Genomic DNA, 26768 nt, shown 5'->3' with positions numbered 1-26768 from the left:
TGAAAGAGCTTTGAATTATTCTGTATATTGGATGTGACAAGCCTGGAGGTCCTTGTTTTCATTATAGACCCCATGGTACTTTTCTCAAGAGTAGGATTGTTTAGAGTAGAGGTCCAACATCTTGGCAATATTCCAGTATGATGCTGGCTCCCTAACTGTCCATTTTTTATACACACACACACTCACAGTTTAGTTTATTTTATATTTGTATATAATATCAATTACAACTGGACATTACCAATTACAAAACCCATTAGTAAACAAATGTCAATTACCAATCAGAACTCTAATTACAAATAACTACTTAAAATACCAACTGAGCAAGCTGAGTACCAATTAACCAAAAGCCTCAATAAGCAATTAGAATAGTAGTTGCCAATTAGAATACCAAGTACCACTTAAAATGCCAATTTAAAAACCAATTACCCATTCACAATTTATAATATATAGTAAAAAATAAAATACAATGTAAATTAAATAAGATAAAAAGGCAATAAAATATAATATCAAAGTGGAAATGTTTTGACTCTATTATGTCATATCAGAATGTCCTGCCATGATATATATATGGCATCGCATAGTATAATAGTCAAAACATTTTGACTTTTATAATTAATAGTTTCATAGAGTTTAAGGCCAGAAGGGACCATTAGATCATCTAGTCTGACCTCCTGTATATCACAGACCATTGAGTTTCTCCTAGATACCCTTACACTGAGCCCAGTGACTTTAGTTAAACCAAAGCATTTCAGTCCTCAGAAGACTAAAGTGTTGTAAACCATAGGCAGAAAACACAAGAGACTGAAGTACCACCAATGCCCAAGGCCCCTGCAAAGGCAGGAAATAGATTTGGTGGGATGTGACACTGTGATTCTAGCAGGTGATCCAAGCCCCATGCTACACAGGAAGGCAAAAAAAACCCAAAACTCCAAGATCTCTACCAATCTTACAGGGGGAAAAGCTCCTTTCTGACCCCAAATCTGGTGATCAGTTTCACCCTAAGCATGTGAGCAAGACACACCAGCCAGGCATCTAGAAAGACGATTCTTAGTACAGTACCACCTCAGAGCACTATTACACCCTGTGAGTGACCTATCCCCAGCTGTGGTCAATCTGATACTTTAGAAGAAAGGGAAGACAGGGAGGAGAGATAATACATCTAGGAGATTCTGCATCAGGGAGGAAAAAATCCTTTCTGACTCCTGCATGCGACCCGTTGAAGCCGTAAAGGAGATTTGATTACAGTCACTGTCGTAATGCAGAGCTGCAAGTGTTATGAGCATGGTGAATGGAGAATGCAGGCAATCGATTCTGTTCTACCCGTCGCCAATGAAGGAAGGGGATGATCAGTGAGATTCATAAATTTGCAGACTCACAGATTCTAAGGTCAGAAGGAGCCACCGCAACCACCCAGCCCGATAAAAGCATATTTTTTAGAAAGCTCCCTTATCTGGTTTTAATGGTGATGGTGAATACACCATTTCTCCTGGAAATTTGTTCCAATGTTTCATTACCATCACTATTAGGCAATTGCATCTATTTCAAGGCTGAATTTGTCTAACTTCAATTTCTAGTTGGATCTTGTTATGCCTTTATCAACAAGGTTGAAAAGTCCCCCTCTCTCCTATCTTTTCCATGTGTAAGTATCCGTTAAAAGCGACAGAGTCCTGTGGCACCTTATAGACTAACAGACGTATTGGAACATAAGCTTTCGTGGGTGAATACCCCTACGAAAGCATAAGCTCCAATACATCTGTTAGTCCATAAAGTGCCACAGGACTCTGTTGCTTTTTACAGATCCAGACTAACACGGCTACCCCTCTGATATCTATACACAGGGATCAAATCACCTCTCAGCCTTTTCTTGGCTAAGGTGATAACTTGAGCTCTTTAAGCCGGACATCATAAAACTTGTTTTCCAGCCTCTGGATCACTGGTGTGGCCATTCTTTGACCTCTCTCCAGTATTCCCTCATCCTTCTTGAAGTTTGTGGACACCAGAACTGCACACACTATTCTAGTAGTGGTCGTACCCATGCTGTGTACAGAGACAAGATTACCTTCCCTACTTCTACTTGCTATTCCCCTTTTTATATAGTCAAGGATTGCATTAGTCCTTTTTGCCACAGCACTGCACTGAGAGCTCATATTGAGGACTTATTAACTATAATTAATTAATTAAATTATATTCTTATATACTCATGTTGATAAAGTGAAAATGAAACTACTTTGACCTTATTAAAATGAAAATATTTTGATAAGGTTGAATCAAAATGTTTCTATTTTTCTAGTTTTGCAATACATTTCAAATTTTCTATTTTTTTTTTTTATTCCAATTCAAAATCTTTCAGTTTCTGACAAACTCTACACTGGAGGTGGGTTCATTTCAGTGGCAGGTAACATGATTCCAGAATATTGTTTGGTAAGGCACTGTGGAATACCTCAGGATGAAAGTTATAACATAAATGTAAGTTGTCACTAATACTTGATCATATTTTCCCCATAACAACGGTAGTCATGAGCCAGTGATCCACATTTTTACATTTTAGTTTGATATCAAATATTCTTTACCTGCCTTTCACAGGCTCGTTGGGAGCTTTAATTCATTTATGTTTATGAAGTACTTGGAAAACTGCATACTAAAGGCTGTACTGTTCTAATGAGACCTGCTAATGATGAGGGAGGATTCCAACTGTCACACTTTAGGAACAATGATAGGTAAAAGCATCAGGATTGCATACAAGTCATAAAAGAGACAAATTTAAATCAAGGAGGAAAGTTAATTATTGTTCCATTACCCGAACAATAGCATTAACTTGAATATACTGCTAGAAGAACTGCAGCCATAAAGTTTAAAAATGAAAAGTTTTCTACTGAAGTAGGTAGGTTTACAGATAGGGTCTATATTTTTCATTTGAATTCTCTAGGTTCAAAACATCTGCAGTATATTTTACAGTGGCACAATATAAAAAAAATTTTCTTCTCCAATGGATCAGTTGATTTTTTAAATCTGTTTAGGATTAATGCTTAATGTGAATGTAAATATTTGGCATAACTGATATGCCAGACCCACAAAAGTGCACAATATAATATTTTAATGATAAAATTTTGAAAATCATAACATTGGGGAAATGCTGCATGTACTATGTTAGTAAATTTACCAAACTCCTCCTACACACTAGCTGCAGAAATAGCCCAAACCTCACATTTCAGCTATGATCAGACTCATTAAAGCCAAGAGTCTCAAAGAGCTATGGCTTTACTGCAAAAAAAGGTGTGGTTTCTACATCAAGATAGCAGACTCAATGTAAAATTTTAAAGGACATAAACCCGGGGTAGATTTACACCTCAATATAGCTAGTTGAGGAGTACTTAGAACCCCCATCCAGGGTTTATGTCAGCTAACTACACTGAAGTAAAAATTACCTGTGCCTTGTCTGCACTATGATTTACATTGAGGGTATGACTCACAGGGATAAAAAACCTGTGGCTAGTTCAGGTCAGCTCAGGTGACTTGGGCTCTGAGGCTGAAAAATTGCTGTGTAGACATTTGGGCTTGGGCTGGAGTCCCAGTTGTGGGACTCTCCACGCTCGCAGCATCCCAGAGCTCAGAGTCAAGCCCGAGCCCAAACATCTACACAGCAATTTTTAGCCCCACACCCAAGTCAGCTGACCTGAGCCAGCAGCAGCCATTCCACAGGGCTTTTATCCCCATGTAGATGTACCCTGAGAGAGCTTTCTTAAGTTAGCTATCGCCATGTAAAAAACACTTTTCTTTTTGCAGGGAAGGTAGATCCTCAGCTGTCTACTCCTGAATTATTACTCCACATAATTTAACACTGGAAGCAAATACGTATGGGCCAAATTCTCTGCTGCTTTAACTCCAGTAAAGTTATCCACCCACAGAGAATTTGGCCCAATAAATCCAAGGGAAATCATTATTGTGATATCCTTTGTTTTACTGAAATTCTTATCAATATAGAAAAACAACAAGGAGTCTGGTGGCACCTTAAAGACTAACAGATTTATTTGGGCATAAGCTTTCGTGGGTAAAAAACACACTTCTTCAGATACTTGGAGTGAAAATTACAGATGTAGGCATTCAGTCAGGGTGGATGTGGTCCACTCCCAATAATTGATAAGGAGGTGTCAATACCAAGAGAGGGAAATTGCTTAAGCCAGCCACTTCCAGTCCCTATTCAAGCCAAAATTGATGGTGTTAAGTTTGCAAATGAATTGTAGCTCTGCAGTTTCTCTTTGAAGTCTGTTTCTGAAGATTTTTTGTTGAAGAATGGCTACTTTAAATCTGTTATTGAGTGTCCAGGGAGATTAAATTGTTCTCCTACTAGCTTTTGTATGTTACCATTCCTGATATGTGATTTGTGTCCATTTATCTTTTTACGTAGAGACTGTCTGGTTTGGCCAATGTACATGGCAGAGGGGCATTGCTGGCACATGATGGCATACATCACATTAGTAGATGTGCAGGTGAATGAGCCCCTGATGGTGTGGCTGGGTCCTATGATGGTGTCACTAGAACCCAATCACATAGGACTGGGCCTGATTCTGAAAATCCTCCTGTACAGAATTCTCAGTGACAACAAATTATATTGAAATTCTGTAAGGACCATGCTGGCCCAATCTTTTTATTTCATTTTATCATTTCCAATGACTCCTCATAAGATTTCTATTATTTCTTCTAATCTGTGTGAAGTTAAAACACTGAATTTTACCCATCTCTGGATTAAGGTTATTCCAGATTTTACAATGACAATAGGTGTTTTTGAATTACGATCTCTAATTAAAATGAAACTCCCTCTGTTTGTGGACAGCCTAGTTCTAACAGAAACTGTTTATGATGAGGAAGGATTCAAACTCAGATGTGTTGGAAACAGGGATGTGACTTGATAGTTAAAAGCACCAGGATTTCTTTCCTTTTCATGCCTTTGTTCTTTTATTTGTAATTCTCCACTGTTATTTTATACAGGAACAAGGCTCTTATGATCCAGGAAAAATAATAGTGCTGGGCAAAGAAAGATTTCAAGATACTCTGTTTGTAAAGGTGGATTCAGTGTTTTGTTTTTTTAATAAAGGCTGATACATCCAATTATGATGGATGACAGTGGCTGCTCAGTTTTAGGAATGAAGCAATAGTGCAGAAAACCCTCTCATTTATAAGATCAAGTAAAAGAAATTAACTAGCCACATTGCTTCTAGAGTTATATATTAAACTGCAACTGACATTTCATCCATTTACATCAATTGTTCTAATATTTGGCTGTGACAGCGCTTCTCTTCTGAAGATTTCAACACTTCACATTGGTGGACAGGTACAACTACTCCATTACTCCCACTTGACAGACGAGGCACAGAAAGCTTAAGAGACCACTCAGTTCAGAGCTGGGGATACAACTTTGGTCTTCCACTTCCCATCTACTGGCTCATGCTTCCTCCTTGATGAAAACCCAATTAAACATCCAAGTACAGAGCCTTATGCTGAGTTAGCCTACTTCAGTGTACTGTACATTCCCATTAGAGATTAAAACATGTTGTCCCATCTTCAGGCTTCCAGATGAGTTTTTAAGTCACAATGACCTTTCAAGTCTCTGAACACAAATAATGAAGTTATGGGAAGTAATATAAGAGGAGCCTACAGGAGACTTCCAATAATTTTTCACTGAGAACATGATTTAAAAGGACACTGGCAAAGAGAGTGAGCCATTCTCCTAAGTGGAGAAGTTTGATAGGATTCCAGGTTTATCCCTCGTAGTTCAGAGTGTTTTGTCTAGGATCATTCAGAAACAGAAGCTATAGTTCTATTAGTACATTTGCTTTGTCTGGATATGGGAACAATGGGTCACATTAAAATATGTACTAAAGGAAGAAAGCCTTTTATCTGGAAAAACAGGTACATATGTTTTATTGACAGTTTTATTTTAGGGAGGCTAAAAATATTCTGCACATGAAACCACTGTGTTACTGGCAACAGGAGGAAGAAATGAGAGATTCCTTGGAGGATTCTATTGTTTGGTGTGGTTGTGATATCCAGAGATGTGATGTTGGAACTAGGATCAGTTATGATGCTGACCATAAGATAATTGTAGAAGGGCGGACTCACCCCTGCAGCGCCTCCTGCTGGTCGTCTCGGGAATTAGCTCTTCCAGAGTCCTGGAGCGCCCTCTGCAGACTGGTGATCTGCCTGTCCTCTGGCCCCCGTGTCCCTCCTGGACCCCGGTGCCCTTTTATCTGGGGTGCTGCCCCCTGGCAGTACACTCCTCAGTACTAGGGTCTCCCCTCCCCAGGGAACCCCCACCCACTATCTCTACCTCGCCTCAGAATAAGGCCACTGCCAGTCACCAACTAGCCCCCGCTCCCTGGGGCAGACTGCAGTATAGGCCACTCATCAGGCAAGGTTGGGTTTGGACCTGCTGCCTTGGCCTACCCCTGGGCTGCCCTCTGCAACCCCCAGTACCCCTTGGCTTTCTACTAGGCCACAGCCTGGAGCTTTCCTGGCTGGAGCTCCCCAGCTTGTCCCCAGCCCTGCTCCACTCAGGTACTCTGTCTCAGCTCCCTGCAGCCAGGCCCTTCTCTCTCTGAATGCAGAGGAGACTTTTTGGCCTCTGGCTCACAGCCTTTTTATATAGGGCCAGCTGAAACCTGATTGGGGTGTGTCCCAGCTGCAGCTGCTTCCCAATCAGCCTAGCTTAGCAGCTCCCATCCACAAGCTTCCCCCATTCCACTACAATAATATTTACGATCACTAGCAGGAAGGCTTGGAAGGCGTTAATTGCTTACCCCTGCAGATTAAAACTATCAATTTCTCATTCTACCTAAAAACCCAGCCCAAAATATTTCCATCATTACTTATCACAAATTGAAGGGAATGAAAGTTAAAACTATAGGATGTGTTGCACATTTAGACAAATGGTGCACTTTCCGTCACTTCTATCTGGTAATAATTAATACTAAAATATTTTGATCATCAGGTTATACTTTTGAATCTTAACTTGTCCTGCCGTTAGAGCTTCAGCATCTGTCCTCGTGGCCCAGTACAAATGTATTTTGGCATCTCTCTCCTGTTTCTCTAAGTAGGAGGATCAGGATAGAAGGCCTTGAAATTGTGTGGGGTAGTTGCCTCACCTAGTAGCTTGCACAGAAGGTAAAAGATGGGGAGTGTAGTGGCCAATTAACATAATTTCCTAAAGATCCAGGGACAGGCCACCAGAAGGAAGCTGTCTGTGGCGATAGCCCAATGGGTCTGCAAATACACCTCTACCTCGATATAAAGCTGTCCTCGGGAGCCAAAAAATCTTACTGCTTTATAGGTGAAACCGCATTATATCGAACTTGGTTTGATCTGCCGGAGTGTGCAGCTCCCCCTCTCCACCCCTCCCTCCCCGTTATATCGGGGTAGAGGTGTATCCACTGTGCTGACTTCCTCCTTGCAGATTCACAACAAGGACTGTATCTCAAACCAAGGCTTACACAGATGCTAAAGATATATTCTGTAGCTATTCTGCCTGGGGGTTGTCTATATTATGAATACAATTGTACGGTCAACATTTTAAATAAAACATAACACCCAAAAGAATCTTAGTACAGGGCTGTGAACATAAACTGTTGCTCTGTGAGAAGGAGAATAAAACTGTATTACTTAGTATGAACTAGGGCTCTCAGTGATACAAAGTCATTAAAACACATCTTAAAAGGAGATTGTCAAATGGGTAAGCCACACAATTTAGCTAAGGGCTCCCCAGATGTGATTCTCTGTAATGCCTCAAAGAGGAAAGAACACAAAACAACAAATAGCTGAATTGTGTAGTCCCTAACAGTAAGTGAGCTGCACACATATAAACCTGTCACGCACATTTCACTGGATTATGCTTGAGGTTTCTGCATGTGTGTTGGACATTTTGACCCAATGAATAAGTGTCAAGACACAAAAACCCTCATCTACCAGTGACTGTTAACATTTAAATGGTTCAAGTTAAATGTAATTTGAGCCAAACCTGTCTGGTTCACCTATTTACACATTTATTGCTCACAGAACATCCACACCGCTTATTAATCAGGGAACTGTAAGTTAAAAATCAGCCTTCAGCTTACTACATAGCAACAGCAATCAGATAATTCTGGCTGTTTTTCTTCAGAAGTTTTTGAAAGCCATCCAGAAAATGGTCCGGAAGCATCACTGAGATGGACTTTCCACATGGTGGTGAGACATTTCCTCATTCTCCAGTCATGGTTATAAATGTGATGAGCTGGAAACTGGTTTCCCGTAAGTTAACGCTCTCTAATCTTCAAAGCATCTTGGCACTTTCTGTACTGCTAAGATTTATTCCTGATAGGATCTCATCCTGGTAGAGCAGTTTCTATTCCTCAGCCACATAGGGATGGCGTAGAGCTGTCACATGCTCAGTATGCACAGGCCATTCAACCTTTTTTTTTTTTAAACAGTCAGCAAAATCCTGGCTAAGCTCACCAAGAGTGTGCCAGGATAGGGGAAAGGTGGAGCAGAACAATAGCAATCAACACTCTGGCACAGAGCAGGTTGCCTCAGTGGTGTGTGGGATCACCATTCTCTGCAGCACTATCTCATCTACGCCTCCTCTCCAGCACTTGCTATCCACTATAGCGTGTGCCCAGAAAGCTTGGCCTCAAGCCATCCACTCACACCCCCTTGAGGCCATGGGATGGTGTGGAGGTATATCAGCCAGCCCCCTCCTAAAACTCAAGAGTGTATCCTTCTTCACTCCTGAACAGGTGCAGAGGGACAAAGAGGCTCTCTAGACCCTCCCAGTGCCGTCATGCAATGCATTGCATGGATTTTACGCACTAGCAAGAGTCATACAGCAGTAGCACTCTAAAGAGGGATTGCACCTGCACACTATAGGACAAGTGTGCACAATTTTCTGTATTGGATAGGGCATGGGTGGCCATCCTGAGCCTGTGAAAAAGCCAGAATTTACCAATGTACATTGCCGAAGAGTCACAGTAATATGTAATGATTATATACGTATATCTATATGTTTGTGTGTGTATATATATGGGGACTTCTGGCAATCTTTGCTTTCAACAATTCCCTTGAAGTTTGGTTTGTGTTCAGTTGTGCTCACACGCAGCAGTTCTCTTAAGTGGCTGTCTGTCAAAATGGATTGGTGCTTGGATTTCACATGTTTGAATGTCGAGAAAACAGACTTACAAAGATAGGTCAAGGCAAACATCGAGATTAATTTTAGGGCTGCACCTCTGATGTTGGGGTATTTATCCTTTGGTACAGATTTCCAGAAAGTAAGTGTCCCCCCCGTGTCTTCTGAACAGATTTCAATCTGTCATCTTCCAAAAATTCTATTATTTCCATCTGGGATGTTGCTTCATCAGTGACTAAAGGGGGCTTCAGACGATTGGCTTCAGCACTAAAAGAGTCAATCAGAAATCTGATCTAAGGTTTTTTCTGCTACAAATCTTGGAATCCTTCCTCAAAACTGTCCTTAAGATCTAGATATGCAAGCATGATTAAAGTTGTGCTCCATTTTAGGGGTTCTGCTGCATCTTTTTTTGATCTGGCTTGAAGTTGTGACATTGAGGGAAAGTATGTCAGCTCTCCCTCAGGCATTTGTCTGTGAAACAACTGCAGTTTGTTCAGGAACGCAAATACGCCTTGCATTAGATCAGACAGCAATCGGAATTTTACTTGTAAGTTCACGTTTAGTTTATCCAAATGCAGCAGCATGTCTGCAAGAAATGCCAAGTTTAGAACTCATCCAGGATCTGTAAGTTCAGGGTGTATTCTGTGCTTTTCCTCTTAAACAATTTTACTGGTTCCAGGAGCTTGAAAAAATGGGAATTAACTTAACCTCTCGAGAGCCATCGAACTGCACAGTGAAATCGTCAGGGGAGTCATATTCATCCAGTTCTTTCAATTAGATTTTGAAATTGTCTGTGATTGAGTGCATTTGAGAGAATGAAATTCATAATATGCAAGACCGGTTTCATGATGTGATCAAATTTGAGATTTATATATATCAGTTGCTCCCGATGAATAATACAGTGAAATGTTCAACATTCGGGAAAGCTAATCCATTCACAGATCCCCACATAGATGGAGCCCCATCTATTGCAATGATAGTGAGCCTCTGTAAAGGCAAGTGGCTTTTCACAACTACCAACGTCAATGTCTCCTTTAGATCTCGTCCACGAGTTCTGTCCTTTAGTGACACGGAATCGAGGAGTTGTTCCCTTACAACACAGTCGTCAGACACAGTGCAGACAAATACCGATAATAAGGTTTATCCTGTGCATGGCATGACTCATCCAAAGTGATGCTCAAATACTCACACTGCTGAAGTTGTGATTGCAGTTGCGATTCGATGTCACTGTTCGGGTCGGAGATTCTGCATTCTATTGTGTGATGTGAAAGTTGCAGGCCAGAAATTTTCTTCTGTAGATTCCTGTTCTCTGGTGACAGGATTGAAATAACATCAGTGAGGCACGTTTTTATAAACTCTCCTTCAGAGTAGGGCTTTTTCGCACAGGCCATGTGCCAGGCCACATAATAGGAGGCTAACATTACAGTCTGCGATCGGTTGGCAAATCTGGTGAAGAACTTGGCTTCTACAGCTGTTTGTTTTTTTCAAAGTTTTCAGTTTTAAACTGTGGAGTTCAGAACCTTGTGGGAATTCTTGATCCATATGTGCATGGCTAGAAGCAAAATGACACTGCAAGTTTGAAGGTTTGAACTGAGAGACACACGTCTGGCAAAGAAGACACATGACCTTACCATTACGTTCAACGAAATAGTACTTATTCTCCCACTTCTGTTGGAAGCCTCGATTTTCATCTGTGTATTTTCTTCCCTGTTTGCACTTGCCTTCCATTCTTAGATGGTGTAAGAAAATTTTTGATTAAAAATTTCCACACCAGCTGAGCACTGTGTGCTTTATTAAAGGAGACACTGTTGCTGGCCAGGGGGCGCTGGACCCCTGGCTCTGTCCCAGGCCCCACCCACCACTCCACCCTTTTCCTCATGTCCCCACCGTCTCTTCCCGCCCCCTCCCCTGAGTGAGCTGTGTCCTCGCTCTCCCCCCGCCTCCGAGCCTCCTGTGCATCGCAAACCAGCTGATCGCGGTGGGCGGGAGGCACAGGGAGGAGGCGCCCGGGGAGTGAGGGGGGAGGCTGCACACCATGTCCTTGCTCCTCTCCCCGCCTCCCCGAGCCTCCTCAAAGCCGTGAAACAGCTGATCGCGGCGGGCGGGAGGCGCTAGGGGAAGGAGGGGCACTGCATGCCACATCCTCACTCCTCCACCCTTCCCCCACAGAGTCTCCTGAACACCACAAAACAACTGATCACAGCGGGCAAGATGCACGGGGGAAGGAGGAGGAGGCGCTGATCGGGGGGGCTGCCATTGGGTGGTAGGCACTGGGGGAGGAAAAAGGGGCTGATGGGGCTGCTGGTGGGTGCTGAGCAACCACCATTTTTTCCCCAGAGTCAGCTCCTAACAGGAGCCACATATTATCTTCTGAAGAGCCGCATGCGGCTCCAGAGCCACAGGTTGGCCAACCCTGGGGTAAGACCTACAAGATAGGGGAGGGAGGCTGCAATTCTGACACGAATGCTAAAAGTTAAGAGTAACAAGAAAAAATATGCCAGTTTGACAGCTTATTCATTTTAGTACGCTCCCTTTCATTTGATCCAAATCTCAAGACAGATGATGATCTGGGGAAGCAAATGCAATAAATCCAAATTACATTTAAAAAAAAATGGTTTTCTTATCTCAATCAATGTGTATGTTCCAATTATCTCTCTCAGTAATGCCAAGAAAGTCTGTAAAATAGACTGAGCCTTTGATCCTCTTAGTTACACATTGCTTTCTAGGCAGCAGCCTGGCATACTAGTCTGGCCTGGGGATGCATGTTCTCTGCTCTGTCCTGCCAGCCAGACCCAGACCCAGACCCAGACCCAGCTTCATTTTCCATCAATGTATATTGCCTTTGTTTCTTGGCTCCCAGATTTGAAAGGCACTGTGGAGGCTCCTTGCTCAGCCTCTGGTAGGCAGGAGGTCCATGTCAAAGCACACCTACTGATTAAGGAATCGTGTCAAGAGGCTCTGAAGCAAATGCTGTCTGCTCCTCCTGAGTTATCAGGCTGGTGGCTGATCAGTCCCTAACAGGAGAAAGTTAGAGAGATAAAATGGGGAGAATCTCCACATGTTGTCAGGGAGAGGGAAATAAACTGATATATCAAAAGTCTTGGGAGGTTCTTTTAGACTCTTTCAAAGACACATTAAGTCAGAAGAGAGAAAGGGGTTGGGGTCTTTCTTTCACTCGTGCCCTCCAGCTGATTTTTATACACCAGCCCTACTTGGCTAAGAGAGGGTATACGGTGTGAGAAGCCATGTATCCCATGCCACTATATTCCGTTTGCTTGAAGGAAGGTGTGTCATGAGTTTCCTCACTAGCTCTATGGGTGCTAAGAAGACCCAGAATTGGAGAATTTGTGAGTATTATAAGTCCTCAGTAGCAAGCCAAGCAGTATTTCATGGCAAAATTAAGATTAGTGACAAAGGAAGACATCCAGGAAAACCACAAGAGGGCTCCATAGGAAAATCTATTGGAAAATGAACCATTTAGGGTCCTGTTCTCATCAGCAATAATAAATTATAACTTCATATTTATATATAGGATTCTAAGTGCTTTACAGAGTTTAGGGATTACTTCTCCTACCACCCTGACATTCAGGTGCCTCTTAGGATGGAATGTGCCAGCCATTCTGCATCAATAGATCTTAGGAAGGGACGTGAAGGAGAATGTCATATTTAATTGAAATAACGGGGATTTTAAGTAGGCAGAATGTAATAACATGGAATATAATTGGAATGCAATAAAAACAGAGGAGCAACATTGTAAATTTTATGTGGAATTTTTTATGCCCACAAATGGTCAGGGACTCAGTTTTTATTTGATGTGAGAACAAGTCAAGTAGCCAGACCAAATACAATGAATCAGTAGATTTGCTATGAACCTGCAAAACTCCTATGTGAATTAGGCAGCTTCATTTCAGGCTTGTGAGTATAATATTTTTGAATTGTGCTTCTTCCCTTTAAATGACATAGATATAAAAGCAAAGGTGCAGTGGCACTGATGACTCAAGAGACATTATCTGACATGTCTGAGACATTATCACTCTACTACATTAAAATTTAAGAAGCCCATGGAATGACGAAAGCACAGCTTTGTCTAACATATATTTGACTGATAGTGTGCTTCTGGCATTCTGAAAAACAAAGGGAACTTTAAGCATACTGAAAGATTGTGACCCTCTGACCCAGCAGCATTCATTCACTTCGTAGTGAAAAAATCAAAATTCAGAAAAGAGGCCTTTGGTTCTTCTCCCATGCTGGTGTCCAACATCTTTGGGAAAACACAGTTATCTTATCTCAGTCATTTCTGCCAGTGTCAAATATTACAGTTTGTGCTTTAGAAAAAACACTATGGACTCTAACTATGCCATTACATTAAAGCTGCACTCTGAGATAAGATGTTTCTTTCTTCAGACTTGCTCTCCTCTCAAGTGGTATAAAAATAGAACATAATACAAAATATAACACTCAGACATATTCAGAGAAGATTACTCCTGTCTGTTGTTTATATGGTCTCCAATTTCACAAATTTCGTAGCTCAGATGTATAATAACACTTAGCACTTTTTATACAGACCATTGCTTAGCATTCTTGAATATTTTAACTCTGCTGCCACTGAAGGTGATAGTAAAATTCCTACTGACTCCAATGGGAGCAGAGTTAGGACAATGGGAAGAGCTTTTTAAAATCCCACCTTTCATCTGTACATCTCCTAGATTCCAAGGACAGAAGGAACTATTGTGATCATCTAGTCAGACCTCCTATACAACACAGGCAGTAGGACTTCCCTGAATTGACTATTTTAACTAGTGAGTCTCTTTTAGACAAACGTCCAATCTTGATTTAAAATTTTCCGGTGATGGAGACTCCACCATAACCCTTGGTAAATTGTTCCAATGGTTAATTACCCCCACTGCTGAAAATGTGCATCTTATTTCTAGTTTAAATTTGTTATACCTTTCTAAATTGCAGATCCCTCTATTATCAAATTTCCACATGTAGATACTTACAGATTGTGATCAAGTCACCCAAAGCCCTTTTTTTGATAAGCTAAATAAATTGAGCTTCTTGAGTCTTTTACTATACATCATTTACATATAAAGCATTATATAATATCAGAGTTGGAAGAGACCTCAGGAGGTCATCTGGTCCAATCCTCTCCTCAAAGCAGGACTAATCCCCAGACAGATTTTTGCCCTAAATTGCCCCCTCAAGGATTGAACTCACACCCCTGGGTTTAATAGGCCAATGCTCAAAGCACTGACCTATCCCTCTCTATCTTGCAGATGGGAAAATTTAGGCACACAGGGAAAATTGACAGGCATAGCTATTCCAGAAAAACTACACTGCCATAACTATTCCAGAATAATTCCTTGGGTGGACACCTTATTCCAGAATTAAAGTGACTTTATTCCAGAATAACGACTCCACTTTGGAATAGGTATTTTTCCATAGCCTTCTTGCAGTGTGGGGCCCAAAACTGGACACAGTACTCCAGATAAGGCCTCACCAATGCCGAATAGAGGGGAATGATCATATCTCTTGATCTGCTGACAATGCTCCTACTTATACAGCCCAAAATGCTGTTAACCTTCTTGGCAACAAGGGCAACTGTTGATTCATATCCATCTTCTCGTCCACTGTAATCCCTAGGTCCTTTTCTGCAGAACTGCTGCCTAGCCACTCGGTCATAATCTGTAGCAGTGCATGGGATTCTTCCGTCCTAAGTGCAGGACTCTGCACTTGTCCTTGTGGAACCTCATCAGATTACTTTTGGCCCAATCTTCTAATTTGTCTAGGTACCTCTGTATCCTATCCCTACCCGCCAGTGTATCTACCACTCCTCCCAGTTTAGTGTCATCTGCAAACTTGCTGAGGGTGCAATCCACAATATCCTCCAGATCCTTAATGAAGATATTGAACAAAACCGGTCCCAGAACCGACCCTTGGGGCACTCCGCTTGATCCTTCTATTTGGCAAGAAAGTTCTGCTTATAGAATATTTTCTTATCCTCTCTAGTAAGAGGAAAGTCTTTGAACAAACAATGGCACAAATACTTGGGAAGATGCTGAAGGGACTGGGATTCAAAGGAAAGACTACATTTTCCTTCAGAACCGATGCAATGTTTCCTCTCCTCCTGTGAATATAGTGACTCATTCTTCCTAGTTCAAATGCTTAGAAACAATCAGAGAGGTTTTATGAAATACTGTTTAATGCCTGCGGGAGGTCCACGGGTCCCGCGTCTTCGGTGGCAATTTGGCGGCGGGTACGCCGAAGGCATGGGACCAGCGGACCTCCCGCAGGCATACCACCGAATCTGCGTGACCAGCTGAAAGCTGCAGGGGCGCCGCTGAAAGCTGCCTGACTGCCGTGCTTGGGGTGGCAAAATACATAGAGTCGCCCCTGGAGGTGAGTGTCATTTAGGTTTCTAAGCAGCTGATCACACCTGCAGTTAATTTGTGTGGAAAGCCTGAATCTCCACTCCATTACATTAGTTTTATATTGTGACCACTGGAGTTACTCCCAATTCACAGTGTGTAGTAAACGAGAAGAGAATCATGCTTTCTCTGACTGATACCCACAATTCACATTTGTGACTGTGCACAGGTCAAAAATAAGAGTCATCTTGGACCCTTTGTTGCTCAGTAGCAAGGCTGCATTTGTATCATAGATTCTGTGATTTTCATATTTTAAAAAAGAAATCCCTAACTTTTGACATGATGGGACCTTGATTGCATGTGATGGGTAGAGAGTCAAACTGTATTTCCCAACAGCTGCCAAGTTAAACCCTGGGCTACCTGGGAGGCTTGTGGGCCACACTGTGGTGGCACAAAGGACCAGGCAATTTAACTTCCAGTGACTAGTTTCACTCCTCAAGGATGGTCAGATTTCCCCCCTCCCTGATAGTGGAAAAAAATGGATTTTGTTTTTAAATAGAAAGGAATTACTCAGGTAATTGGTATAACTCTGGTACTGTGGTCACAACTCTACATTGTCACAGCCTGGTTATCTGCACTAAAATGTCAAAATAATGTTTATATGAAGCCCAAAACAATGCCATTGTGCCAGTGTCTCTTTACGGTTTCCATGTTTCCTAGCCAATGACAGAAGAGATGGCCATTCTAGCAGTCATGAGATAAGAAAGTTCCACACACTGGGGTTTAGCAGATATCAAAGCTGTGTGAGATCAGTGGCTCTTAGAACAGAAAAAAGACCAGAGGCATGTTAAAAGTCCTGAAATGGTTATTTTATGTTCATACTTTAGTTGCTTAAGAAACTTCTGGTACATGAGGGGTTATTTCTTGTGTTGCAATAGCGATGCTGGACATAAATAGAAAGGACTTGGAAGCCTCATGAGAACTGAGCAAGAATACCAAGCTGTTCTTTGCTCCTGTCTTTCACTTAGCACACTGGTGTTAATGTCAGGCACAGTAGGGTGGCTATTCAAGATCAATACGTTTAGGTGCTCAGTGTGCAGAAATAGCTAAAAGTCTGCTTGGACTGGGAGGGACAGAAGCTGTAAAATCCAACCCTCTTATTGGAGTCAATAAGAACAAATCAGGGGCAGGTCACCCCTCAAGAAAATGGTTATTTTTAGAGTAGAGAACCCTTTTAGCAAGCAAAAACATATTTGCTTTGTTATGTATAATGTGAGACTATTATTCTTGCACTATGAAATGTTCATGAATGGGTAACCAAGGTCTAGAGCAGGGATAGGCAACCTATGGCACCCGTGCCAAAGGCGGCACACGAGTTGATTTGCAGTGGCACTCACACTGCCCGGGTCCTGGCCACCGGTCCAGGGGGCTCTGCATTTTAATTTAATTTTAAATGAAGCCTCTTAAACATTTTAAAAACCTTATTTACTTTACATACAACAATAGCTTAGTTATATATTATAGACTTATAGAAAGAGACCTTCTAAAAACATTAAACTGTATTACTGGCACGCCAAACCTTAAATCAGAGTGAATAAATGAAGACTCGGCACACCACTTCTGAAAGGTTGCCGAACCCTGGTCTAGAGTTTGGCTAGTGCTAAGTGTTTGAGGAAGACAACAACAGGCTTTTCTCATTCAGTTCTGTCCTGCTGAGTGTGTTTGAAAAGAACTGAAAAATTAAGTGGTTTAATGTATGAAAATGAAATGTAGATTGTCATGAGCTTACAGGAGGTTGATACATTCAGAAAGCTAGGTTGAAAAATATATAAACTTAGAAAAAATATTATGGGAATTCAATACATGCAGTTACAAAACAAACAAAAAGCCCCCAGCTAGACAGGATTTCATGGGCTTGCAGAATAAAAGCAAACCTTCCTGTTCCCTACTTGGCAGTTCTGAGTTCAGTCTCATGGTTATCAGCATAGACTACCTCATACCAGTCTGTAATTCAGCCCTCCGCAGAACCTGAGGAATCAGGCTAACCTGGAAGTTGCAGGCAGCACTTGGGAGTTTTAGGTGGTGTACATTGGTGTAGTTTCCACATAATGTGACAGGATCCTTAGCCCTGCTCCATCCCCGTTGTGTCACTCTGGTGCATGGGTAGGCAACCTTTCAGAAGTGGTGTGCCGAGTCTTCATTTATTTACTTTAATTTAAGGTTTCGTGTGCCAGTAATATATTTTAATGTTTTTTAGAAGGTCTCTCTCTCTAAGTTTATATATTATATAACTAAACTATTGTTGTATGTAAAGTAAACAAGGTTTTCAAAATATTTAAGAAGCTTCATTTAAAATTAAAATGCTGATCTTATGCCACCAGCCTGCTCAGCTCGCTGCCAGCCTGGCGCTCTGTTCACCTAGGCCGGCAGCAGGCTGAGTGGGGCCTGACCTCTGAAGCCCCCCACGCCCCCAGAAGGGTGGGTGTGGGGGGCTTCAGAGGTCAGGGCAGAGGGCTGGGGGTGTGTGGAGGTGCAGGGCAGAAGGCTGAGGGTGTGGGGGGCTTCATAGGTCAGGGCAGAGGGCTGGGGGTGTGTGGAGGTGCAGGGCAGAAGGCTGAGGGTGTGGGGGGCTTCATAGGTCAGGGCAGAGGGCTGGGGGTGTGTGGAGGTGCAGGGCAGAAGGCTGAGGGTGTGGGGGGCTTCATAGGTCAGGGCAGAGGGCTGGGGGTGTGTGGAGGTGCAGGGCAGAAGGCTGAGGCTGTGGGGGGCTTCAGAAGTCAGGGCAGAGGGCTGGGAGTGTGTGGAGGTGCAGGGCAGAAGGCTGGGGGTGTGGGGGGCTTCAGAGGTCAGAGCAGAGGACTGGAGGGGTGTGGGAGGTGCAGAGCAGAAGGCTGGAGGTGTGGGGGGCTTCAGAGGTCAAGGCAGAGGGCTGCGGTGTGTGTGTAGGTGCAGGGCAGAAGGATGGGTGTGGGGGCGTTCAGGGCAGAGGGCTGGGGTGCTCGGCTCGTGGGGGTGCTCCCAGCCCCCTGCCCTCTGCCCTGAGCGGCTCATGGCAGGGGGCTGGAAGGGATATGTCCTGTTCCACCCCCTTTCCTAAGGCGCCGTCTCTACCTCTACTCTGCCTCCTTTACCCAGGGCCGGCTTTAGCAAGGGGCCGCGGGGCTGCTGTGCGCCGGCTGGAGCTCCGGCTGGGAGAGCGGGGCCGCGGGACTTTTGCGGAGCAACGAGCACGCTGCCACTCCTCCCCCCTCCCTTTGCAAGGGCCGGCTCAAGGAAGGAGAGGAGGAGGGGCAGGAAAGCAGGCTGCACGAGGTTGAGGGAAGAAGCGGGGAAGGGGGAGCTTGGCTGCTGCAGGACGAAGCTTCTGCTTCCTGCCCCAGCAGGGGAGAGTGGTGGGCGGGGGGGCTGAGTGAGACTGGGGGTCGGAACCGCGGCAGGCAGCTGCGTGCCATTCAAAATCGGCTCACGTGCCGTGTTTGGCACGCATGCCGTAGGTTGCCGACCCCTGCTCTGGTGGTTCAAAGGGGCTGTAATACTGGTTTAAACAGCTGGTGATTTCTCTTGGCATTGAAGAATCCCTGGGTGGCATAAAGCCAAGGTATGCCACCTCACTCATTGGCAGAACAGCCCCATGATGGCTGCTGTAGCCAGGCACAACTTAGTGTAGTCTTGAAGCTGTCCTGAGCCAGCCTTCCCCAAGATCAGGAGAGCACACAGGTGATGTAAAAGTACTTTTCCCCCCACTCCACGTCCTGCCCCAACCAGACCTCGGCTACACCTGTGGATTAGGCCAATATTTAATTTCCTTGAACTCCAGTGCAAACCACAAGTATCGTGCTAACTGGTAACGAAGACAAGCTGTTTTTCCTGCCACTGTAATGTTCTGCAGTGCTTGTTATTCCAGAAGATCCTAGAATGCCTTGTAGATACCAATAATCTATATATATATTTAATCCACTAATAAATTAATCCATTCTTACAATTCAGAAATTAAAATAACTCTTCTTTCTTTTTTTATCCTCCTTCACCTTCAGGTGCATAGGGCGGCCACCAGTTTCCACCATTTATTTTGGTCAAGTGCTGGTCTATTCAGGCTTCTGTGTGTCATGCTGATGGATTTCGCTTCTTTCTTTATTGTTCTGCATAATGTTTCTCTAGGTCTCCCTCTTTTTCTCTTTCCAAGTAGTGTCCATAGAACCAAATACTACTAGAGTTTTCTAATTATCCAAAGTTCTCAGGCTAAGAATTGTGTCCCCTTTGGTCACTGACTCATAGTCAGTTTGCTTTAATCTAGAAAATGAATATTCAGTTGTTTCGATATAAACGTGTTTGCTTAATTCCATTAGTTTTAGGTCATCTGGAATGTCTTGCCTTGACGCTAGAATCATAGAAATACAGGAATGGAAGGAACTTCGAGAAGTCATCAAGTCCAGTGCCCTGTGCTGTAGAAGGACCACGTAAACCTAGACCATCCCTGACAGGTGTTTGTCTACCCTGTTTTTAAAAACTTCCAATCATGGGGATTTCACAATCTTCCTTGGAGGCCTATTCCAGAGTTTAACTACCCTTATATCTAACCTAAATCTCCTTTGCCTACCTTTAGTGGATATAAAGAATAATTGACCATAGTCCTTTTTATAAAAGATCTCAACACATTTGAAGATTATTATTAGGTCCCCTTCATTCTTCTTTTCTCAAGACTAAACATGTCCAGTTTTTTTAATATTTCCTCATAGGTCAGTTTTTCTAATTCTTTTTATCATTTTTGTTGCTCTCCTCTGGACTCTCTCGACTTTGTCCACATCTTTCCTAAGCATTGGACATAGCACTCCAGCTGAAGCCTCACTGCCAAGTGGAGAGGGACAATTACCTCCATGTCTTACATACGACATTCCTATTAATACATCCCAGAATGATATTAGCCTTTTCGCATCCGCATCACATTGCTGACTCATATTCAATTTGTGATCCATTATAACCCCCAGATCCTTTTCAGCAGTGCTACCACCTTGCCAGTTATTCCCCATTTTGTAGTTGTGCAGTTGATTTTTCCTTCCCCAGTGAAGTACTTTTCACTTGTCTTTACTGAATTTCATTTTGTTGATTTCAGACCAATTCTCCAATTTGTCAATGTTATTTTGAATTTTAATCCTCCCAGTTTGGTGTCATCTGCACATTTTATAAGCCTACTCTCCACTCCATTGTCCAAGTTATTAATGAAAATATTGAATAGTACCAGACCAAAGACTTACCCCTGCAGAACCCCACTAGATACGCCCTCCCAGTCTGACTGTGAATCATTGACACCTGCATTTTGAGTATGGTCCTTCAACCAGTTGTGCATCCACCTTATAATAGTTCCATCCGGACCACATTTCCCTCGTGTGCATATGAGAATGTCAAGTGGGACTATGTCAAAAGTCCTACTAAAATCAAGATACATCACATCTTCTGCTTCCCCCATCCACTAGGCCAGTAACACTGTCATAGAAGGAAATTAGGTTGGTTTTGCATGATTTGTCCTTGACAAATCCATGCTGGCTATTCCTTATAACTCTTATTATCCTCCAGGGCTTAAAAATTGATTGTTTAACAATTTGTTCCAATGTCTTCCCAGGTATCAAAGTTAGGCTGACTGGTCTGTAATTCCTCAGGTCCTCTCTGTTTCCCTTTTTAAAGACAGGTACTATGTTTGCCCATTTCCAGTTTTCTTGGAACTCACCCATTCTCCAGGAGTTAAAAAATAAAAGTACAGCAGCAAACACAGTATTTGCAAGGGCTTGTCGGGAATACAGGGGTACACTGTACTTATATTATACTATCTAACTTGTACAGTATAGATTTTGATTAGACGTTTCCCCCCATGATATATTTCAGCAATATGCATTTAAGAAATACAGTGGTATTTGTCACTTGCATCCATTTTGGTTGGTCACGCTGCTCTCTAGATACCTAATCATGCAAAGTAAAGAGCACCTATCAACACTTAGCACCATCCAGGATGAGGCTGCAAAAGCCAGAGAATAGGCAATTTTCTGAATTTAGTTTTGCGTTGTATTTTTTTCTCTGCTGCCTGCAGGGAGTGAATCAGGAGACTGATTACTCATGTGACACCAGCTGAATGTTTCCATATGGTGCCTGAGCAGCCTATATCTCAAATAGGCAGAAAACTCCACTCTGATTACAGATTCATCTTGTGCTGTTTAGGCTGCCTGCAAGCTATCTGATAGCTTATAAAATCCAATACTCTTTGGTACAAAAAGAAGAAAAAAACCAATATAATAAAACATGATGCAGTTTGTAGAAGTAACTTCAGCCATTGCACAATGGAAATACAGACAGGAGTATTGGAAGTGTGCGCTAGTCTCCCAAACAGGCCCAAAGAGATTGAGTATTAGAATTTTGATAGCTAAGCACTGTGGGCCAGATTCTGCCACCATTACTCATGTTGAGTAGTACCTAACTCCACAAATATCCATTTAGTTCAATGGGACTACTCACAGCTTTGGTTACTTTGCAACATGAGTAAGGATATAAAAACCTACCCCATTGATTATAGCTTATCTCATTACCAGCAATAGGATTGCACCCATGTCTGTTGCTTACATTTTGCACTGGGTGCCTGGCATCGCCACTGCAGAATTTGGTCTAATATGTAAGAATTGCAAAATTAAAGTGCCATTTCTTTATTTTTATCTTATTTGCTCTCTCGTCTCAGCAGTGAAGTAGGAGACTTCGCCCGCACAAGCCAAATACTCTGATATGCTGAGAAGCAGTCTGTCTGCTTCCTTCACATTCATTCTCTTCTTCCTGTATCTCTCCCATGCCTTTATCAGAGATGTGAAGACAGCAAAGTCCCCAACACACTGAGATGAAAAAAACAAAAAGCTCATCTGCTAATTGCCTGCAAAATTTAATGTAAGGAGTTTGCCTTGGCCACACACATAACCTTATACCTGAAATCTGCTGGAGCAGGAAATGAAATATACAAGCGTTGAATCAGAAGACAGAGGAGAAAGACCTTTCAGGTCACCATATCATCCTGCAAATGGAGAATCACTCCCTAGAGGACAGCTATAATATTGTGTCCAAGTACTTTAACTGACACTCGTGGCAGGGCTTCCACTACTTCCCACAAGCGAGTGTTCCACTATTTACTAGATCCAGCTTGTAGAAATTTTTTTCTGATGTTCAACTTACATTTTACTCAGCTCCACCTTCACCCTGCTATCCCCAGATTACCCCCTGGGGGAATAAGTGCCTCTCTGGAGCTTCAGTGAAACAACATGGACCTGATTCTCCTTTCACTCCCTACAGGAGAAAGATGGGCCTGTACTGGCAGATAGGAGATCTCAGTAGCACTGTCCCGCACCAAGCCCACAAGACTTCAGCTGGTGAGTTATTGCTTACAGAGTCATCATTAACTTACCCACATATTCTCTTCCCATTGTGGGGTGCCAGCTGAAGGAGTGGTTTCTGGAGACAGTATGTGTGTAGGGAGCTCGTATTGGAACCATTCTGGGAAGGAGCTAGGGTGCACTGAAGCCTAGAGTAGGCGCAGAGTCACAGGGACTGCACACAGAAGGACCTGCCTTCTTCAGATTCTTTGAGATCTTGGAAAGTGGGAACGGAACTCCTTGCTACATCCCTGGGAAGAGAAAGGAGAAAATCCATCCTCCCAATGAAATCGGGGGGGGGGGGGGGGGGGGCTTAGTAAGTACAAACTGGAGGGGTTTCCCATATCCTCCATGGGAATGGAGAAATAGGGGATGTTAAGGCCCTGGGCTCTATTATAATTCACTTGAGAGCTAGTTGAAATTTTTCCAAGAGACATTTTTCTGTCAGAAAATGCCAAATCGCCAAAATCTAAAAATTCCACAAAAACATGTCAATTCTGATAAAATGTTATTTTGAAAAAAAAATCTCAAAACATAGTATTTCTATAAGGTTGGACTTTATTAGAATGGGTTTTTCATTTCAAAACACCTTTCATGTTGGCATTTATTTTATTTCCAATTCCAGTGCCAATCACCAATTGTAATATTTTATTTTACATTATATCATAATTTTAAAATAATTTTGAAATATAAAAATAAAATAAAATGTAAAAATATTAAATAATTTTAAAATATATAAAAATTCAAAATGAAATCTTCTGATTTTATCAAAACATTTCAGTTCACTCAAAACTAATTTTGTTCTCAAATTTCATTTTGTGGGAAATTTTTCTCTTTCTTTTCAGTTTGGAACAATTATTTTATTTTATTTGGAAATGCTGGAATTTCTTGCAGAATTGAAATTCTGAGTTTTGACCAGTAGTAGTTCAGTCACATTGACAGAAATATAATAATATAGAAACAATGAAAGCTGATACTTTAGGCTTGTGTTTTTAAAGGAATTTATGAGATTTAGGACCCCACTAACTTTCAGCTCCCTTAGACTTATGCCTGCCTAGTGTGTCTTGCTCACATGTGGAGGGTCAAACTAATCACCATATTTGGGGTCAGGAAGGAATTTTACTCCAGGTCAGATTGGCAGAGACCTTGGGTTTTTGTCTTCCTCTGTAGCATGAGGTACGGCTCACCTGCTAGGATCATCTGGGAATATCTCACCTAAACAACTCCCTATCACTGCAGCAGCCTCAGGAATTGGTGACATCTTGGTCTCTCCTGTTCTCTACCTGTCGCACATGTTTAGTCTCCTGAGCAATTAAATGCTTTGGTCTAATTAAAGTCTTTGGGCTTAATATAGGAGTATCTGGGTGAAATGTAATGGCCTGTAATATATAGCAAGTCAGACTATATGATGTGATGGTCCCTTCTGGCCTTAAACTCTATGAAACTATGAGACTCCTTTGAAAATCAATGTCTGAAAACTCTATTGAGCTAAAAACCCAGATTAAGTACAAAGGAACAAGAATCTTCTTAACTCTCACAGTTTGACTCCTTTAGAGCCGAAAGGCACATGCTGTTCCTTTTGCCACTGAAAAAAAAACAAAAATCATGGAGCAGAGGCCAGTGCCAATATTACCTCACTGCTAAGACTGCAGAAATGGCAGTTTATTGCCCCATTGCTTTGAAGAACACCCACACAAAGGATGTGGTTTGACCAAACAAGGGAACCCACTTATTAACTCCAAGGTTACAAAGATTACAAATGTTACTCCTGAGGGAATTCTGTGCCTAAAAATTTAAAGTTCTGCCCACAATATTTTAAAATTCAGCAAAATTCTGCATATTTTATTTGTCAAAATAACACAATCACACCATTTTCAATTATTGTGGTAATTTATTTCAAAATACCATCAGCAAGTATGTCTGTAACAATACAGACAACAAAAAAGATTCAGGAAATGCCCCAGGCTCAGCTTGGCAGGATCCAAGTGTAGAGAGGCTTAGTGTATGGGGGATCTAGGTATGGGGTTTAGGTTTTGTGTGCGGCAATCTGGGTGCAGGCAGCTCGTTGGGAGATCCAGGTGTGGCAGAGGATCTGCATGCATAGGGGCTTGTTGGGTTCCAGGTGCAGGGGGAATGGGACTCCATGGGAGCATCCACATGAAGGTGGTTGGGGCTGAGCAGGGAGCTGCAGGAGTGGGGCTTGGTAGGGTGGGGTCTGGGTGCAGCTAGTTGGGGCTCAGTGGGTGGAGGTCCAGGTGTAGGGAGCTCGGTGGGGTGGAGTGTTGTATGGAGCTTCCTGCAGCCAGAGGAGGTTCCCAGTGGTGGGTCTGACCTGGCCTGTACAGGGGAAGAGGAAGTCCTGTTCCCCCTCTCCCTCCTCAGCCCAGCTGGAATTAACAGCTGGAGCCCGGCAACTGTGAAAGAGACAGAAAGAGCCCAGCCCTGCCCCCCGAGGTGGTGATTTATGTCTCCCCCAGCTGCTCCAGTTGCCCCCTCCCAAACTGCTGTCCAGGAGAGGTGTTTGAATCAATTTTTCTGCAGGGAAAGAGTAAACCTGCGGGGACATTAATTCTGCACTTGTGCAGTGGTGCAGAATTCCCCCAGGAGTAAAATATCTGTGCACTTTCAGCTCACTGGACATGAAAAGACAGAAATTGTCCCACCATAAACACCATGCTGATGTTGGTCACACCATCCGTCTGCTGCTGCCGTTACATTTTCACCCACATCATCAAATATGACAGTCACATATATGGCATCATCAAATATGTCAGAGATGCATACGACCAGGGGAACCATGAGGAGTGGGTTGCTTCACAGTGAGGAGTTAGCACAGCTCAGAGCAGTTTTGAAAGCCCAGTTTACCTTATGAATATCTGTAAATGTTTCTGTTTTTTGTATATTTAATTCTTAATAACAATGTATCTAAAAACTGAGCAGGCAAAGTCATGCCAGCATATCAGTGCCCAAGTTGAGACACCCTACAAAAATTTGGTCCAAAGCCTCACATTCTGGCTCAGTACACTCATGTAAATTGACTTCAGTGGAGCTACTCGGGATTCATGCCTGCATAAAAAGGATCAAAATGTAACCCAAAGAACCTAACGCCTCTACATAGCCATTCAGGGATAGGAGGGCGAGCAAGAAAGCTCTACCATTTTGTGTAGCTGCTCAGGGGGCTGTTCACAACAGTAGTCTCTGCATCAAGGCCCTGCACACATTCTGCACCAGCCCATGAAGAGGGACTAGAGCAGGGGTCGGCAACCTATGACACGCGTGCCAAAGGCAGCACGCAAGATGTTTTTGAGTGGCACTCACACTGCCTGGGTCCTGGCCGCTGGCCTCGGGGCTCTGCTGCCGGCCTGGGGTCCTACCGCCAGCCCCCTGCCACCCAGGGTCCCGTCTGCCGGCCCCGCTCAGCCCGCTGCTGGCCCTGGGTCCTGGCCACCGGTCCCAGGGGCTCTGCTGCCAGCCTGGGGTACTGGCCACCGGGCCCCTGTCACCCAGGGTTCCATCCGCCAGCCCCGCTCAGCCTGCTGCCAGCCCTGGGTCCCAGCCACTGGTCCCGGGGGCTCCGCTGCCAGCCTGGGGCTCTGCTCCTGGCCTTGGCCAGGGGCTCTGCAGCCGCCCCCAGCTTAGTCCCACTGGCCCCAGCCTTGGGCAGTGAGGGGTGCAGACAGGGCCAGGAAGGGGTGCAGCTCAGCATCCCCACCTTAAAAATTGTTCCAGCGCCACTACTGGGATATTTTTAAGTCCTGATTTGCTGCTTACATCACAATCACGTCATGTGGAACATTTTCAAACGAAGAACAAGAAAACCTTTCTTGACAAAGCAGACAAGACTGAATCGATCAA

At 43.2% G+C, this 26768-nt stretch overlaps 1 protein-coding gene across 7 annotated transcripts in view; it reads left to right on the top strand.

Annotated features, from left to right (window-relative positions):
- The window catches only part of HRH1 (histamine receptor H1), an 82549-nt gene that overhangs the window by 7278 nt on the left and 48503 nt on the right, over positions 1 to 26768 (top strand). For 3 of the 7 annotated variants that reach the window (XM_054035116.1, XM_054035109.1, XM_054035106.1), the window contains exon 2: positions 22834 to 22910. The exons of 2 other annotated variants lie outside the window; for them this stretch is intronic. The gene's annotated coding sequence lies outside the window, so the exon portion shown is untranslated. Of the gene's footprint in view, positions 1 to 15470; positions 15548 to 19862; positions 19998 to 22833; positions 22911 to 26768 lie in introns of those variants that run through there. 2 more of the 7 variants (XM_054035110.1, XM_054035107.1) reach the window with 2 other exon arrangements.

Source organism: Malaclemys terrapin, chromosome 7, assembly GCF_027887155.1.
Source record: "Malaclemys terrapin pileata isolate rMalTer1 chromosome 7, rMalTer1.hap1, whole genome shotgun sequence".
Taxonomy (NCBI): Eukaryota; Metazoa; Chordata; order Testudines; family Emydidae; genus Malaclemys; species Malaclemys terrapin.
This window is presented reverse-complemented; position numbering and strand designations above follow the sequence as displayed.